The sequence below is a fragment of the Varroa jacobsoni genome, unplaced genomic scaffold (assembly GCF_002532875.2).
Source record: "Varroa jacobsoni isolate VJ856 unplaced genomic scaffold, vjacob_1.0 scaffold_1066, whole genome shotgun sequence".
Classification (NCBI taxonomy): Eukaryota; Metazoa; Arthropoda; class Arachnida; order Mesostigmata; family Varroidae; genus Varroa; species Varroa jacobsoni.
The window spans coordinates 63,020-82,629 of record NW_019213968.1 but is presented as its reverse complement, the minus strand read 5'-3'; positions in this window follow the sequence as shown (position 1 = coordinate 82,629).

The window sequence follows — 19,610 nt, the reverse complement described above, 5'->3', positions numbered from 1 at the left end:
AATGGCTCAAAAATCCGTTCAAAGATGGAGATAGCATTTCATACCTGTTAAAGTGGCAAGAGACGCAACGACTTAACTGCGCGTACCAGAAACACCTTAATAGCATTTTTATGATATTTCTATATATATCTCTATATACTAAACCACAGACATATTAACGGGTATAATATCACAGTAATGTCGTAGGATCTGTAAAGTGCTGAACTGCAATTCGGTTCCACAATTCTGTTTTATGTCAATTAAACCAGATGAATGACCATAGTGGTAGCTATTGTATAAAGCACCTTAAAGATTAGTACTCGGCGAAGAAAACAAAAGGCGGCTTTCGTGCGTGTCTTCATACTCATCTCAGTCTACCCCGTGGAGTTAATTTGGACTACCTGCGGGACCCAGTCTTGGCCAGATACATTTTCAGAAATCGTCTGCGTTACCGTAGTTTTGTAGTACGGTCCTGCATAGTTCAACATCAATTTCATTAGTCGCCTTACAACTATGGGTGTTTTAGGCCGTGAATCATTTTCGGTGGTGTTTGATACGCACTGTCCTTAAAAACGTGCCACAAAATGCTCGTCGATAGACCGATTTGTGTTGAGATTGTCGGAACGACAACTGCATTGTGTTGTACCGTGAGCTGTTCGCCCGGTTCATGGTCTTCAAAGCCTCATTTAATCTGCGAGTGATTGAGTTCTTCTTTTCGTATTCGCTAACCAATCGGTGCTGCTTTCGTCGACGCGAATTGTAGTCTGCATTTTGAGCGATATGCAAGAAGTGTAGTACGTTCTCGCTATCGCAAACCGCAAACACTGCTGTGATTATCTTATGTAAATACAGGAGACAGAAAACGAAACGGAATACTCACATCTAACTCACCCTGTAACTGTTGCCATTTTTAAATATTTCTCGCTATATAACGTAGTACTATATGAATTATACGGATGGTATTAAAAAGTCTTTGCTACATATTTATTGCGTAGTACAGTTAGCTTTCATGCTACCTTGACAGATATTAAATGAAGATTAATTTTGCAGGCGCTTCTTTCAAACTGTTGGAAGACACTTAAATGTGACATATGGAAGGCGCTCATTATGAAACGTGGCAACATGAACTCGAGCTTTGCAAACTTTTTTCACAAGCCTAGTTCCTTTTACTCGAAGTATGCACCGTTATTGTCTTTGACCTTCTGCCATCTGGAAGGTAATTTATTTAATGCTTTGTCGTAGAAGCTTAGGTGTATAAGGGTCCATTCATTAAACCTTAAAAGGTAATTTCTACATTATGTTGGGTAGAAAGAATGATGGTCTGCGGAAACGGAGCAGTATATGGTAAATACGTCGGATGACAGAAAACCTGCGAGTATAGGTACTGAATTTTTGCCAACGTGATTCATAACAGTGTGACATCGAGCGTTGTCGCGCAACGGGAGTGGTTTACCTCTGTTCACTAATCTTGAATGAATTTTTTTTTATCTATCATTTCCTTTAGTTGTTGGTAATGTAGCTCAGCCGCCATCGGTTGTAGTGTATCAGGATCATCAAACATGCGGCATAAATTTCCGCAGCTGTACGTTCGCCTTAGAATGACGTCTGCTCGTTCAACTGCATCTTGCCGCTAATGTGATTACCTGTATAATCGCAGAGGATTCATTTTTCATCACATAATGCGACGGAACAATGGGTCATTACCGTAATGCAAAGAAAATCAAGCGTCTCTACGCCTATTTTTTTGTTCATTGCTTAATTTATGTCGTACACGCTTAGCTAGCCGGTTTATCTTACTAATTTGACCGAAGTGATCAAGTGTGGTATTTACAAGTACAACTAAGACTTCGAGATAGGTAACCCTTGGTTATTGATCTTCGCAAAGGGTTACTTTCCAATGGTAAATTTCCTTTCTCGAATCCTCGTAACCACCGACTCATGCCGTTTCTAGTAGTAAAAATCTTTGTCAGACATAAGGTTCACAGGGTGAGTTGTCCGTGTAATCCGTATCTTAGATTTCTTATAGCTTACTAGAACTCGCCTGTTTAAAGCCCAAATGACAATATCCAGACAGTCTCAGATGAATTTCGAATAAAAAGTATAGCAGCGCTATCAAAAAAGAAGAGTACCACTTTAAAGTACGAAATCAATCTTCGTAGTGTCTAATATTTGACAAATTGGCATATATATATATATATATATATACGCTACTGCGGAAGCGGAGTTCAGTTGTCTCTTTACCCTTCAGCGTACGCTGTCTGTCTTACCAAATGACTCCCGTAAAGTGGTCGTCGATCGCTTATCGTCTCTGAAATGCTGGATTTTCATCTTGAGGGGATCTGCGCGTGGGGTTGATACCTTTTTCAAAAGAAGAATAGCCTTTCCCGTAGAGCGTTATGTTGATCTGAAGAAATTGGCCACTTTTTGTGATTGGATATGCTCTGAATAGCTACAATGGAATAACGGAATTCATGATACAGAATGTCAAGGGAATTACCATGGGATTCCTATCTAGATACAGATCCGCGATCCGAGTAGGGCTTGCATTGGCTAGGTGAAATACAGGTCTAAATAGTTCGGTACATGTCAGAATTATAGCTGACCTTAGGGTAGTCGTAACACCGGATTTGATTAGCTAAATCGATTGTCCTATTTTTGCAAAGTGCGCTGTGTTTTATTCGATCACTGAAAATAGTTTTCAGAAGTGCATGTCTTCAAAAACAAGTATTATTCTGTCTAATATACTAAGCAGGCAAGAAATAATGCGGGAATGTGTGTGGTAAAGAAATTTCGATAGTGGGTAACTGGACAACGCCATGTGAACGATGAGTTTTACAACAATGTCATCTTCAGCAATGAGGTTTATTGTCTTGTTAGTGACTTCATAAAGAGACGAAATCATATTTAAAGTGGCGAAAATCCACATAAGTTTCATTTCGAACTTGTTTATGCGGTTTTCGGGCTAGAGGCGTCATTAGACCATCTTTCCCTTAAGGACACTACGGAAAATGCACAAACACCCAATGGTAATGGCCTCTCCGAAGCATCATAACCCAGTTTTCTGTGCCTCAGATGGATGATATGGGCCTAGAAAACATATAGTTCCGACAAAATGTACTCTACTTGTAACACATTGAAGCAATGGCATGAGATATCCTCTGGTCGTGTTATCTTTAGGCAATCAGAATTGGTCGTCTGGATCGTGCAGCTTAACGTCTTTGAATACCCTTTATTTTCAGTTTTTATAGTCAAAAGTGTATATCAACAAGTTTAACGATCATTCGAAACTTAGAAAAGGAGATTAAACGCTGTAAGATTCAAGCACCATAGTGTCAACCACTGACTGAAAATTCTGTCAAATACATTTACCATTTATTTATTTATGGAATTAAAACATCGATCCTACAGAAAATAGATATGTTAGGAACTTGTCTTCCATGTTATTAGTCTACCTAATACAGTCGTTCTTATGTTTAAGTCTAATCAACTCAGCAGAATAAGCCATTAGGGGCAGGTAGCGGCTGTAAGCAGCGATACGCTTGCCAAATTTTAGCCATCTCAAGATTGGAGCTGCTGAAATATCTCGGATTACCGTTGCCGTCTGTCGATCTGCAATTCTGGTTACAGGTTGGCCGTTTAGGCTGCACGTGGCCTCTCTGCAAAACATATCTGGGTTTCGTACGCCTTGGAGGTGGGGGAATTATGAGTGAGGGTAACAATGAAGGAGACATGTAGAGCGATGGCTGAAATCATTGTTTGTTCTTGTGTACGCGGTGTATGTCCGTTTTACGTTAACAAACGCTAATGGTGACTATGATACATTTTAGTGCAGCTGATCTGTGTACTCTAACTTCTGTTGTTTCAGTGATTAAGCTAACAAGGTCTGCAGCGTGTAGGATTCAACAGAAAACTAACCTACCTTTACTCTATGTAACTGAATGAGCTTTTCCAACCGGTTTGATAAAAACCTAAAATCTTAGTAAAATCTATGTTGGATTAAATGGCAAACAAGCGGAGTCTAACTGGTAGATGTACAGTAAATGAACACACAATATTTATTTTTAAAATATAATAGGAAAAATCTGATTGATAGTATTGTATCGTCCTAGCTTGTTTCCGTTTCTTCGCTTATTCTGGCTAATGCTTGCTCATGCCGAAGGCTTGTCGAATGAAAGACCCTTTGTGTCGATTTCCCACTGATAGCAAAAATCGCAGCTTTCAAGTAGCGAAACGCGAACAAAGATCGGAGATCTGCAGACAGTGCAGAGAAGCCAAATGATCGCGAGGGGGGCGCGCTTTACGACAAAATGAATCTGCAGACAATTTAAGTGATCGAGCGCCGCAGCCCGAGCCCCACAATCACCTCGCATCACGTGCACAAACACAATAGAGATTCACCTAGCACGACGCAGAAGATGATATCCCTCACAGTCGCTACAGCATTTCTCTAAACCCCAACTACAGGATCAGGGAAACCATGCCGGCCAATATTGGGATTGGAACAAGGTTTATCGTCGCTGTAAAATCCTCCTTTTAAAGATGAAATTGTTGTAGATTGTTGGTATACATATACCTGCTGAAGTAAACTATTGGTACCTGTACGCGCCTACCGCAGCTGTCTGTCGAAGGTGTGTCAGGCAATATATGGAGAACTCATTACAACGGCACCTAATTTATGAAATGAATATCTCATACTTAAAATAAAGGTTGTTGAGCAAACCTTTCGTGACATACGCAGTAAATGTGAGCCTTTCGGAGAAGCTTTAACCGCGTGCTCCGGTGACTTCTGCCAGCTACTTCCATTGAAGGCTTGCGCATCAGACAATGGCAACCGTGGAGCCACTGGAAAATCAACAATATATTTACGGTTAATATGCGGCAATCCCCGACTAATACTCGGTATTCCAAGTCCATATTAAACGTTGGTGACGATAGGTATAACAAAACTGTCAACAATTGTATCACACCGCCCGATGATATGGTAACACAGCAAAGCTCAACTGCAGAATGGGTCGACCTGACTTACTGACCCATTTCATTTGAAACTACTAAGTATACGCTTGTTAAATAATACATATTAGTTTGTACTAGTAAAACGGTTCGAAGCAGTGCATCGAAAGGTTCCCTGAATGCGTCAATTAATTAAGTAACGAATGATGCAAACCTTCTCCAGCAGAGTTCTTAGCCAGACTACTGAACTCGCACGTCCTATATTGCAACTAGCAAAACGATCACCGATCATTCTAATTAGGATCCTGAATAGAACCTGGATTATGGTTTGTAGTTTGTACAATCTACCCATTGACGCGTAAATCACCATGGGCAGATTCAAGACTAGATCGAGAATTACTCTTCATATTTTAGAACATGCTAAACTGACGCAAATACCCTACATGGTTATTTGCTAGACGTACGGTCAAGTGGTTAATCTCGCTAAAGAAACCTGTCTTCAACCATAGTGAACTGTGCGTCGCTCTGGGTCGCGAACAAGTCTTCTATATTCTTCGACTGGATGAATATTTTTTCCGGGGGCGCAATTAATTGAAATCGGGAAACAGGATACATACGATGCAGTATCGAGACTACAACAACGTTTAATAAGACATATAGAGTAATTGCAGAGTGATACGAAGTCTGGTTCAAGTAAGGCTTCAGATTGGACAGCGTGCATGGCCGTATGCTAATTTTACGTCTGCTAAATGGGTAAAATCTGTTCGGCATTAGATTAGAAAGTTTGAAGTTGAGCTTAGGTATTTCTTCACGCTGTAGGAAACATGCACTAAAATAAAGAAAAGTTATTACTGGTATATTTACTTCAGGGAGTTGCCAATTGTGAAGCATAGTTATAGAATAAGTGCGTCAAGGTAGGCCAATAAAGATATGGCTACTGAAGCCTCGGAAGAGCTGCAATTGAATGCCTGTAAAGGTGTAGGTCTGCAGTGTAGGTGGGGTCGAATGTAACACGCTTTAAATATCACAGCAGAGCGGAACGAAGACTGTACGACCCATCTAATGGGAGAATGCGATACATCGACCAGGGTAACTGCAGCCGCAAAATAGAGTTACTAAACCAGAGAAAATAGAATTACTGCAATGAAATAACGCCGTTGATACTGCAGGTCTCAGAAGAATTGGAATCGGACAACGCAGGCCTGTAATGAACTGCTGTGTCTGCTAACCAAAGGCTAATTAATTCATGTTTAGACAAACGAGTAAAATAACAGATTAGGTAATTGCAATGGGGTAATAGGTTAGGTTTACAACATATTAGGTGTAACATCAACAAATTAGATAAACTAACGCCGAAACAGGTGCGGGTGAAGTTGTTTGAAAAATGTCTATTGAAAAGTTGTTAGCTACACGAGCATAACATAAAATGTGAAAGTTTTCTAATTTTCACTGTCTAGGCGTAAAGTTGTAGCTTTAGTCTAATGTTCCATATGTATAAAACATCACCTATCCTATCCTTTGGGAATTTGTCATTTATATTTACGGGCAAGATGATTGATATCAGTTTTGGTGTATCATTCGTATTAGTCAACGTATATTTTTCTCTGAAAGGTAGGATCATATCTAATTAGGTAGCGAAGTTAGAGCGTCATTGCAATGCGCTCATCGATGGTAGAGTATATATAACAAAGTCTCAAGAAGTACACTTGACAGGTATAAGCCTGCAATCGAAGAGTAATTTACGTCATAACGTAACCGCATGGCGGCAACGGCATAATGAGCTTCGTGGTGCAAGATCTTAGAAGAATCGCAACGGAATTATTTACTAATATTACGAAGTCTGTAATTACAGCATAGTTTAAATTAGGCTAGAAGATCAAGTGTCTTCATCGCAGAACAGAGGTCAAGTAAACCAGATTAGATTGTAACGGGATAATAGTTATGGATGTATACCTTGCGTTTAGCTAGGTGTATAGGTATATAAGGACCAAATTATTCGAATCAACTGTGTTTATATATATACTGTTTAGATTATTAGTTTACTTGTGAAATGAATTTATACATATATAGTCGGAAAAAATGCAGGCCATTTTGTAATAGCCCTTATGAACTCAGCCTACACGCACCGCTATGTAAAATCTTTCACGTTAGTTTAGCATCTTCTTTAATCTTGGCGGCGCACGTATTCTATTAAATTACAACATAGGTCATATCAGCTTTATCTAGAAAATTTCTCAGATCTCTCAAATAATATATGTATTCCATCTTGGGAGAAAGAACTACTCTTTCCTGGTCTTAAGACCTTTTTTATAATTGCAAAATGCATGCTTATTAATTTCATTCGATCGTGACCGGAGAAGATGATAATCCGTCAGAGCGAGGTTGGGGGACCGCAAAAATATAAGCTTTTGCGGAGCGACTTTTCCAATCCTTGCCATGTGCAGTTTGGCACTGTTATGGAGAAATGTGACCTTGCCACACTTGGTCAAGCGATATGACTAAATTTTGTGTCCTTCTTGAGCAGAGTTAGTGTATTAGACCCATGAAAAAGAAATGATGATCTATTTGGAATTGGCTTAATGGGACTTAAGCTTATCTCCATGGGTTGGGCAATCTTTTCACTGCTTCGTATTGACGCGAAAGAATTATCTCTCATCACCTGCAGCAATATTGTACACAAATCTGCCATTGCGGCGGTGCGTTAACTAGTGCCGGGTGGAATGTTGAAAATGAATGAGAAGCCGCGCAGTTCGTTCAGCTTATAGACGTCCCTGTTCTTTAATTTGTGACAAAATTATATATATTTTAAATTCACGAGAATAGTCTATGTATAGTATACAGACATCACACAATAGTAGATAGCAATGAGACCAATACATCGTAAATAAATTAGCCACGAAAGAAACGCTGCGTGTTTCTACTTATTTTTTGGAATCCTATTGTAAAAATCTGTTATTTATAATGAAAGCAGCTATGACAATGATTTAAAGCCATACCTTTACAGTAGTAGTTATATAATGCATCGCATATATGGATCCCTTTTGATTTATGCCAAATGAGCACATTTAACCTGACGCACTATTTGAAAAAACAACTACTTTACCATTAGACACAATGAACAAACGTGAATGAAAAGATTTTTGGATTCCGTTTAGATTATCAGCTGTAAGCAGAACCTCACGTACGATAGAGAAACCAAAACTTCACAAGGAACCGCAATGTTCCAGTATGTAATTTTCTTTCACTGACTAATGACACAGGCCTGTCGGTATCTTTGCAGCAGTATATCGTATACAGCTTTCAACCAAATAAAGGTCCTTGCAACATAAAGCGAAAGCGGAAAAATATGATTACAGCCACCTTTTTCCAATCGTTTCCGTCCCTTCATTCTTCGATTTTTTCTCTATTTTTCTGCTTACAGACCACATCTTTCTACTGCCGTTGTATCTCTAAAGCAGGACTTGGGAAGGCTCGTCAGGGGTGCGCCGTAAGAAACGCTAGTGTTTTGGGATATGCTCCCTTTGTCGATAGTTTGAGAGCCAGAAGCTATGAAGTGGTTCGTTGGGGCCAGAAGGCTTAGAATGCAGGAAAAGCAAGCGTCTACGCCTCCTTGTTATAGTCCAGGATAGAAACAGGAGGAAAGGTGGAAGAGGCAGTAATGGAAGAGGTGGCAACTCCTCGATTGTATCAACAACAGCATCACCGTGATCATCATCCGTATCGGCAGTACGGATAGTTGTATAGTGGAGTTATAGTCGAACAATCGCTTCGTTGTTTGCCCCCATTGTTTCGACCGTACAGCACCTCCAGTGCGCCTTCCTCCACTATAACTCTGCAGAGGTAAAGCTAACTTTAACTATAGTACATTTCTCAACGCGATAGCTTTCTAACTGTGGGCGCTGGTACGCTCCTGGAGGCGGTGATATAAAGAGTCCGAGAGAAGCAAATAAAATGCGATTTAACCGAGCGGGCAGGTGGACAGACGGTCAGCCGAGCCTCTACCTCGGTCTTGGCCTCGAATAGTAGCTCCGCGGTAGCAACAGCCGTTTCACTGGAACTAGAGCAGAAAGGACGCGGAAGAAGGCGGCAACACAGGAAGATACATATACACGTTCTTTCAACCGGCAAGACAGAATAGAAAGATGGACGGACCGAAGTCGTCAGCCGTTGACCTCCTGCATCCTGCCAGGCAGACTTGGCCTATGGGCGGCGTACGTTTTGGAGACGAAATAGGGTTACGGATCAGACGCGAACTGTGGGGCCAAGCTAGTGGGCTCGCAATGGATAGAAGAGAGAACGGCGGTTGAGGCTTTTGAACGCCGTCAAGTAGTCGTAGTAACGGCAATGGCAGCAGCAAGCCCAAAGGAATCCCGTGACGCCGTAAACAGGGGTGCAGTATGGCATACGTACCGGCATTACTATCATCATCATAATCACCACCACATCGCCGCTGCCACTGATAATCTCTGTAATTGCAATAGGAAGTAGCAGAGAAACGGCTAGCTTAAAAGACAACCGCTTCAAACTGCAAGCAGACGATAGTTTCACCCTGCAATAAATTCGGGCAGCTCGTAACCGGCGGCCGAAGCGGCTGGAAGTTCGCTTTGAAAAGGCCCGGGCAGAAAGATTTGACAGTCACGGGTTGACGAGAGCAGGACAACGGCGGAAGGGTAAAAAAATAGAACTAGAAGATAAAGGGGAAAATAGGAAAGGATGGCTTTTCAAGAGGGGAACGAACAGAAGAAAATGTACGAGCGGAGCATTGGGCCTAAACTGTGAACATCAGCGTCCCAGGGGATTATTGGAACAACAGCTTGTTCCTATCTTAGGTCCTTAGAAAGATAGAGAAAAGCTGAGACAGTAGTGGACCCTCGCCCTCTACAAACGTTAAACTCTCCTTTGTCAGTCTAGCGTATAGAAATATACGTGGATATATGTACATGTGTATGTCTGTATATACTCTCTGAGAATTGTGGGGTAAAAGTTATTATTAAAGCATAGCTATAATTCGAAACAGAAAGATGATATGAATATCACGTGGTGTATTCGACATTTGGCGTACGAAGAGTAGCAGTAAGAATGAAAAAGAAATAGCAGCTGTATGACGTATCGATGAGGACATTCGATGCAGGCACATCATTGCGGTAAAGCTCAAAGTAAACGGCGCCAGCAGAAGATGACGATACCGAGGAGAAGCGTTGTACTAGAGAGAAAAACGGATACAAGCTAGTTATCCTTTGTGGTAGATAGGATGAGCTAGGAGGAGGGGTTCGCAAAATAAGGAAAATGACTTTCTATGAGTTTAGTACAAGGAGGTTTAGGTCAATCAGGCCACAAATGTAGATCAAAGAAAACAGTGTAAGGCAAATAAGAGTGTCTGGTCGCAATGGAGTCTCGGAAGTCTGGAAAAACGAACAGGCAAAGTTGCACAGAAAATGGTGTTGATCGAAAGGGATAGACATAATGAGACATTGACAGTAGTTGACTGATGCCATAAAGACGCTGATACACCTAACCACAGCGAACAAACCTTATATAGTTGATCCAGGGCTTCTACGTGCGTAAAAATATATAGGCTTACGTAATCGGCTGTGCTGAAATTAACCTATGCTAGCATAAAAAGATAAGAGCAATCCTTGCTGTGGCCTGCAAGTGCTATGTCTTTATTTACGTTTAATATTTAGATCATTAGACGTTGCATAAGCTCTATCTATATTATATTTAAAGGCCGCTAATTGAAACGCTCGTATATTGTATTTTCTTGAAATTAATTCATAGCAGAAAACTAAATATACAAGGTACATCGTGATCGGTAATGCTTGCCTTCTATTTACCTATTCAGCTCCTAAAGAGCAGACCTTCATTTACTTTTCTTTCCTTTCTCTAACAACCTTCGTGATGTGTTCTTACCTGTCGCTCAAATAGAATCGAATGGAATGGGACGGCTTCTATAGTGCTACGCTCATACGAGCAAACAAGGTCGATCGTCCGTCGTTACCCCAACAAGAACATCTATGTCAAATAGGCAAGAGAAAATGAATTGGTAGGACGTATGTGTAATACAATATAGTTCGTAACGCAACAAGCTTTTCTCACCAAAAACGATACCGATCGTGAACCCCACGATTCATGGAATCAAAAAAGGCGATACTGCCAAGTGAGGGTGTGTTGTTGACACCTTCGTGAAGTCAGTACAGAAACGAATGGGTAAAAAGACATCGTCTAGCGGGATCTTTTTATACGATTTTTTTCCTTTATACACGAAAGACATTAATTCTATCGCTCAGAGCAGTAGGTATGATAGGTAGACAATTCAAAGATAATTAATCTTTTATTTTGCATTTACTAATCGAAAAAATTGGCACACGAACGTACTCACAACTGAGAATCTGCGAAAAAGAAGCACACAGAGGGTACATCTAGCCCACCTTTGATTTTCAATATGTTAAGTCATCTTACAATGTGTTTATGTAATTCTAGTCGTGTGCATTTAACTTTACTTTAATAACCTTTATGTATATATTTGTTTCATTCAGTAGCTATGCAAACTATTGCAATGAAAAGCGAACTTATATGTGGGGGAATAAGAGGGTCACCCCAATGCCCTCTTTATGCCTCATATAACACTATGTTATAATGCCATAGCATTAGTACACGTCTAAATTGCAAAAGCTGTGAAGTACGCGAAACGCTTATAGAACGTTAGAACTGGAGCAGCGTTGTTTCCTGTGAAAACCTGATATTAATGTGGCGGAGCCGTTACGGTGACAGTCCGCAGGTGTCGCATAGAATACGGATTACGGCTTTCATTGGTCAAGGTAACACTAATTGATGAAGAAATTCTAAGGGACTGACTTACTTGCAGATAAACCGAGGCCGTGTAGGCCATGAACCGGACAGGACATCATAGCATCGCCGCCGTATCGAGTTGTATGCATGACCTTAAGACGAGGCCGTGCTTAACGACTCACCCTTTAGACGAGTACTGTACAATGCATTCTGAGGCTGTGGGCTTATGTTAAGGACTACTTGTATCAAACATCGCACAAAATACTCGAGGACCTGAAACACATGATTCGTTGCAATTTTGGTTGAACTCTAGTTGAATCGTTAGCAACTCTGTCATACGAATTTATGTGAAATAAGAGTTAAATGGGATAAACTGTACCTAGAACGAGAGTTTGATAACGGGCGTCACACTAACAATCGTGTATGCTCGCATCTAATTCGGAAAGAATAAAAATACTCTGCTTTAAGAATACGCAAACACACGTCTAAGATCGAAAGAAAAATACAATAATTAACCTTATTTCCAAACTTGCAAGTATGATATTGCATCAAGTTCCATGTTAGATTCAAACCAAAAATTTTGTAATTTCGAGACTCCTACGCTAGCGAAAATTCCTTCCCATGGATATTCAACACTTGAGAATTAGTCGGTTTTTTAAGTAAAATAGTTAAACGCTGGCTAACTACAATTAATTGACCAACTATTTAGTTCTTTATTTCACTAATGAACATATTTTCTGCTACTTTATCAGCATAAAACGATGAACCTCCGATCACCAAAGGAGTTTTGGCCCACCCTGTATATCGAGGTATCACTGACATTTTGCCTTTAGATTATTGTTACAAAATTCAAAGCGATTTTAGTGCAATAAAGATTCTCATTTGTTTCTAGGTGTTGCAATTTATAAAACTGAACATGACTCTCTATGCGTATAAATCAAATGTAGAAATAAAAATATGGGTGTTCGTCTCGACTATTATTTCTAAGCTGCTTTTTAACTTCAACATCTTATCTGTTGTTAAGAAATTGACAATGATCTTTATTGGCAGTGCGCTTGGTTGAATAACAAGCGCTCGAACTGAAGTAACATTTGAAGACATTCTTCGCTCCGAGCAGCAAATCGTCAACCCTTTCCCTGCGCGCCCCCACCGCCTCCGCCGTTACGGCATCGGCCTATTTGGATCTGCGTCTGTTCTTGGCACCATAACATAAGCGGAGGATTCACACTCCACACAGTGTTTTCTCTCTATCCCTGTTAGACACTGTTGCGACGGGCGAGCTTTTATCACAAGGGGGCCATTGCTGAGGGACGAAAACTGCACCATTGAGGTCAGACTGACTATTGTAGGGAGCTGCGCTAACGCTGTATGACTGGTATGGCTGAGACTATGAATGCAAAGGTGGCAGTGAAGGGGAGGCGATGGTTGGTTGGCGGAGTTTGGACGGAAAAGCCGACCCTGCTCGTCAGCCCTGCGTTTGCTGTGACAATTGCAAAGCTGAATGGCGAATCGACCGTTCACCAACGGACGACGAGAAGAGTCGCCGACCTCTTCAGCAGTTTCCGTCGCGATAGCGTTGTTCCTGCTAAAGAAGCAAAGAAGCATACTGGAAGTGAGACGGGAGAAAAAATATACCACAAGGTCCTTATGACTTTTCCAATAAGGAACTACTCCTGGCGAGAGGAATAGATAGTAGTATAGTGTGGCGGAAAATGGGGCGGATCCATCTTTTACACAGATGTGCCTAGTTTGGCAGTAAATACACGCCACGGGCAAACGAACCCTGCATTGCCCTCATCCACAATTTACTTATTCAGCTAGTCGCTAGCGGTAGATGCATAAGCAAGGCATGCCATTACGCTCACTTCTAACACACCCATAGGCAAATACATCTAAAAAGTAGCAAAGTCATCGTCGAAGTCCGAACGTCGAACTCCAGTTAGTTTTGGCTGTTACTTTCTGTCGTCGTCCTTTATTAGTTGGACGACTTCTGTCCTATTCATTTCCATTTTTCACCATCTTTAATCTTGCTTTGGAATTCCATGGTCGTACGTCAAATGTATAGTCGATGTAAACAAGAACATACACACAAAGCCTCGTTTTCCTTCATGATAGAAAGTCCTATGATTATAAACATATCCATTGCATTGTACTGCTATTTAAAGATGGCAGCATCAAATTCAGAAGTGTAGAGCAATGCAGGGTGGGCAGCATCCATGCAGAATTCACGTTAATGGATGCTTAAGGACTTGCATTTGGTTTAGAAGATTTAATGTATCGAGTGATTGTTGTATGTTAGATATTCATTGAAGCGTATGAAGTTTTAACAGCGCTTAGAGTCCAATTGTTTGTTTCAGTGACATATAAACGATTAGCTAGCGGGTAGAGAAAAGGGGTGAGCTTTCCGCGTCTCATCTATGACCGTTTACACCTGCGCCATCAGCCGCAGCGTTTCAATACGAACGAGAACTTTATTTTCAGACCACCTCATCCGTGACGAGAAAAAGAAAACGAATGCTTCTTCACCCATTCACCGATACATGTGGCCCTTGGCGGGGCAACTGTCCGGGGCTTAGCGGCAGCACTTCTATCGTGAAAGTCGTTCGTTTACAACTTAATTCCCACGGCGTTCTATTAGCCTAAACGTTGCCCTACTCCATGGCGGCTTATCCCTAGTCCTCCCACTTGACTCTGGCACTCGCCTGAGCTTCTCACTTTCCGCCCGTTGCTTTCGTGTCGAGTAAAATCTTCATTGAAAATGTTAGCGCTGCAAGAGCGGCTGGCACTATAATTGTGAAGTAACGAAAATAGTTACTCTCGTCGATACCTTCGATCACCGAAAATATCAACATTCAAAGTAGTTTTTGTTTGCACACAGCTACTATGATTCAAATCTTAGATAAGTAATAATAGAAATTAAGTTTGTCAGCAACCTAAACGCTTGTACGTTGTCTTTTTCTCCACCTAGACTAGTATATACACTACCAGGCAGCGCGTACAGCAAACACATAGAGATCGTGATAGTATAGAATACAAAATAGAACTATACATATTTCAGGCAATGTTTTCGTTTTATCACTTCGTTAGGCCAACCTCGACAGAAATCCCAGTAGTTCGCTTTCGAAATAACAACATTATTATATGATCTATAATAGAAATAGATCAAGGGGCGTGAAAATAAATATTATAGCTATTATATGTCGTTTTGAATTAGTTTTGAAAAGTGTAAACAGGGATGGCTTAAACAAGCCTTTTTTGGTTGTGTATGTGTATTCTACAAGCAGAGCTTCCTTGTGTGCCAAACGCCTACGAAGCCCATGAGACCTCTCTTTGCTTTGGTGAAACCTTTATGGCTTCCCTCGTGGATTAACCACAACCCAGAAATGCAGATGTGATTCAAGTTAGCTTAATTGAACTTATAACTGTAGCCCCGTCTTCCGAAAAATCAGTGGTTGTACTGCGTAAAAGAAAGAAGAAAGCTTTACATTTTATTTCTACTGCCAGTACAACTATACTCGGCTTCTCTTCACACACCCATTTGACAATTTTCATAGCCCAAGTCATAAACGTATCCCTTGCCACGGCGGTTCACGTGTTCCTGAGCCCAATAAGAGGCTTCATTCAAGCCTGCCTTGCCTTGCCTGACTTTTGTCGCAGTTGTATGTGTCTGTCGTGATTATCTCTTGCACGTGACAGGCCGTAGAAGGCATTGTACATTAAAGCGTTGTATCGTGTATAACGAGTTCTTAGGAATATGGAAGTAGGTTTTAACCACTGGAACTTTGACGTCCTCAAGCCAAGTCACACAACCGAACGTTTAAGCCGTTGCATTAATGCCATGACGAACTCTCCAGCTTCGGATTGGCGAGTTCTTGCGTGTTGACGCGCGTAGGAATACAGGCATCTTACATTGGCATCGCTTCGCTGTTTCAATCAGCCGTACATCCCTCTCATTGTAGGTGTCGCAAGCCGCTAGGACAAGTAAGTAACCTAATGCCAATAGTGGTTCGTAAATTCGGTCGCGTATGTGCCCCATTCTCTAATAGTTTGTTTGCTACATTGATTCATTGACATTGCAAAAAAAGAAATAAATTAGTCAATATTTAGGCGATCGTATTCTCAAATGCGTCCTGTACCCATTTGTACCGAAACTTTTCAAATCATTTCGAAAAAGCACGCCAGATATTTCTCAAATTAATTAGATTCCTTGCAATGCTGCACGAAGATCTAGCTTTTCCTGCTAAGCCCTAATTATCAAACCGCTGAGTGGATCGTTAAAAGCCACTATTTGCCTGCATTCGCTGTCCGAAAACATCGTAATCGTCTTAGTTGACAATAAGCTTCAGGGCCGAAGCCCTATGATTTAGTTACTTACGTTGTGCAAATATAGCAGTAGCTCTCCAAATAATAACAATGTTTAAACTTTCTAACTAAATAGGCTTTCTAGTTGAGAGTCATTGAAAGGCCACGTCAGACATAAATGCTCGTAGCCTGTTTCTCCTGGCGCGCAAATTTAGTGAAAGCGTTACAAGCATCCCCAAGAGGTGTCTTTCCATTTCCTGTTGTCGTAAAGTAAACCGAGAGGTTGAATTAGCAAACGTTCTCGGACCCACAGCCTAATTGTTTTGCGTGTGCCAATCGGAAATGGCCGTTGATAAGAAAAAAACCATCCTGAAATTCAGGGGCTATTCGTTATCAAGGCTCAACACCTTGAAGGAGTGTAAAGGTACGTCTACAAGTATTACTAATGCACTTGCGATACTCAGCGGGAACGATTAGAGTGCTTTTCAATCCTGTACTTTAATTTTGCTCAGCTAATTTTTTCCGCCTTCACGATACCGTTGGTATTGAGGTCCGATTAGCCGCTGATAGAATTACGACTGAAAAGGTAGAATCGAAAGCGTAATTTTCGTGCCACATATCTCCTGCCTGTACGATATGTGTGTCTTCATACGAAAAGACTAAATAACGAATCAATGCAAAAAGGAACAATGTAAACAAAACTGGACACCTGTCAAAGTACACTTGGTGACTATTTAATGAACTAAGGCTATTGCAGGAGATAGCAATTCTAAGAAAAACATACAACAACCATTTTATACACAGTGTACATTCACTTCTCACGTCAGCGTTCAAACGACAAAGTTGACCATTGTTTGTTGACATAGAAGAAAATCTGCATTTGATTGCCCACTTCCTTGACACCATATACAGAGCGATATTTCCTACGGTAACCGTGGCTATATGTGTGCTGTTTTTTAGGATTCTACCTATCTATCTATCATTATTACTGCCTCATTCCTTTATCGCAGGCGCGCTGCATTACTTAGACGAACCGAATGCTACCTAACAGCCGTTTGTTGCTACTGAATATTAACCGAGTCCAGATCTGTTTGGCCTAACTTGAGTTTAGGTTGGTGCGCCTGTCCTGTGTGGCACAGTGACCTGGCTGTAATTTTCCATGTGTCATTGAATTGACTTTTTTGCTATATAAACAGGTCTAATGTTCGGCTTATTTTGATATGCAATTACTGTTGTTTTGTCGTTCGCTGATCACTCCGTGTTCTGATTGTAGGCAATCTATCACTACCATGTCCGCTACATTTAGCCTGTCAGTCCATTTAAGTGACCTCTGCCATGTAAGCTTCGAAATTTCATGCAAGTATTTTGCCATAAATGCTGAATCGAGGAAATGCGACATTTGAATAAACAGCAGAAGCAGGTATATTTTACAATTTTATGCTTCTGCTATAGAGTTCAGGCGATCGAGCAATGTTTTCATGTCGATACGTCACCAGCCTGCAAATAGTCGCGCTTGCCACGACTAGGGCTGGATTCTATGAAGAATTTTTCTTTCATTTTCAGCGTTGGAGCAATGTTTTTGAAGATATATCGTTCCTTCCATACTGTCTATTAAGTTAAGCCTACACAGAAAAATATGACAAAAATTATTGGGGCTGTTACATATCGATACATGTTCTTATAGGGTTCGTATAGGATTATTAAGTAAATGATCATTTCGATTAGAAACTCCTTGGATGAAACTTGCGGCATGCTTTACATCAGAATTGTTCCATACCATTCGAGTACTTGCGGTTAATAGCTGCTCAAGAATTGTATCAGATTATTTCTGGGTTCTAGCACTACTAGATAATATCTTACCCATACAACATCTGTAAAATGGTCAATTGTTTACAATAGATTTGGCGAGCAGGTTCCTTCTAGATATAGAGTACACCTAGTTCATGTGTACTATTTACATAAAAGCGAATTTCTGTCTGTGTTTTACATGCTCGCGCTAGCTCAGTCTAAGAAAAAAATGTGCACTCACATAAAAGAACAATGTCAACCAAATGTCCTTCCAAGGACTTTTGTATACCTCGATCCGCTTCGCATAATTCTCGATCACGCTTCTGCATAGTTTAGCATCAATGTCACCCAACGGACACGGTGCTTCAGGTCCTCGAGTATTTTGGACGCCGTTTGATACGAACAACTCTTTGCATAAGCCCACAGCTTCAAAATGCCTCGCAGCGTGATCGTCGATAGGAAACTGTTGAGAACTACCCGGTGAAAGGTGAATTTGTAGGCTCATCCTGCGCACAACTCCGTACTGATGCTGTGACAGCTTTTGCAATTTAGACGTGTACTAACGCTATGGCATTATAACATAGTATTATATGAGGCATAAAGAGGGCATTGGGGTGACCCTCTTATTTCCCCACATATAAGTTCGCTTTTCATTGCAATAATTTGCATAGCTACTGAATGGAACAAATATATACATAAAGGTTATTAAAGTAAAGTTAAATGCACACGACTAGAATTACACAAACGCATTGCAAGATGACCTAACATATTGAAAATCAAAAGTGGGCTAGATGTACTCTCTGTGTGCTTCTTTTTCGCAGATTCTCAGTTGTACGTTTTCTCGATTAGTAAATGCAAGGTTACTCTTTTTGAGTCCATAAAGTATGAGAGTTTACGATCGGTATCGTTCTGGTTGAGAAAAGCCTGTTGCGTTACGAGTTATGTAGCACTATACATGCACATACGCGTATATATAACCCTAATCACTTCGTTTTCTCCTTCATATTTGACATAGATGTTCTTGTTGGGGTAATGATGAACGACAGACCCGCTCATAGGAACATAGCAACCTAGAAGCTATTTCACTGTATTCAACTCGATTCGCGCGAAAGACAAAGGGACAGAGCGGAAGCCATTAGAGAAGGAAGATTAACTGAAGATCGGCTTTTTTGACATGAATAGGGAAAATCTGACGGCTCTGTATTTTTTAGGAAAAGTAAAGATATAAGCCTACTAATTTAAGTTGTTAAAAACAATGGGCCTATGTAGTTAGTATTGGTAAGCTTGTGTCAAAAATAGTAAAACTAGGATATTATTAATCTGCACGTTTCATAAGTACGCTACGAAAACATGTGCGGACAAAAATCAGTGAACATATTGAATGGCGACCTGATACTGTACATGACGATGCACAAGGACGTGCCCAGTACTAATCGTTTCATGTTAGTTTGAATATGATTCGCTTAGAGGCATTCCACGATTGTATGGGGTCGAATGTAAATTACACACAAACGTGCAGACACCCAGTTCTCGTGCATGCCATCCTCAACATTAACCCCATCTTTCCATTCAATGGCCTCTCTGGCATCGACCATTTTTTTCTGCCTAGTTATCTTTTCCTTTCTCTCGCATGCTTTCGCACTCGTAGCTTTTCATTTGCTCACTTTTCTCTTGCAAGCTGACCTTTAACAATTCCAAATACCTCTATGTATGAACATTGGAATTGTGCCCGATTCGTTCTACCTTTGTGGTTCTCCAACCAGCTACTACTATAGCACTACGATGGCACTGTTTTCCCGTGA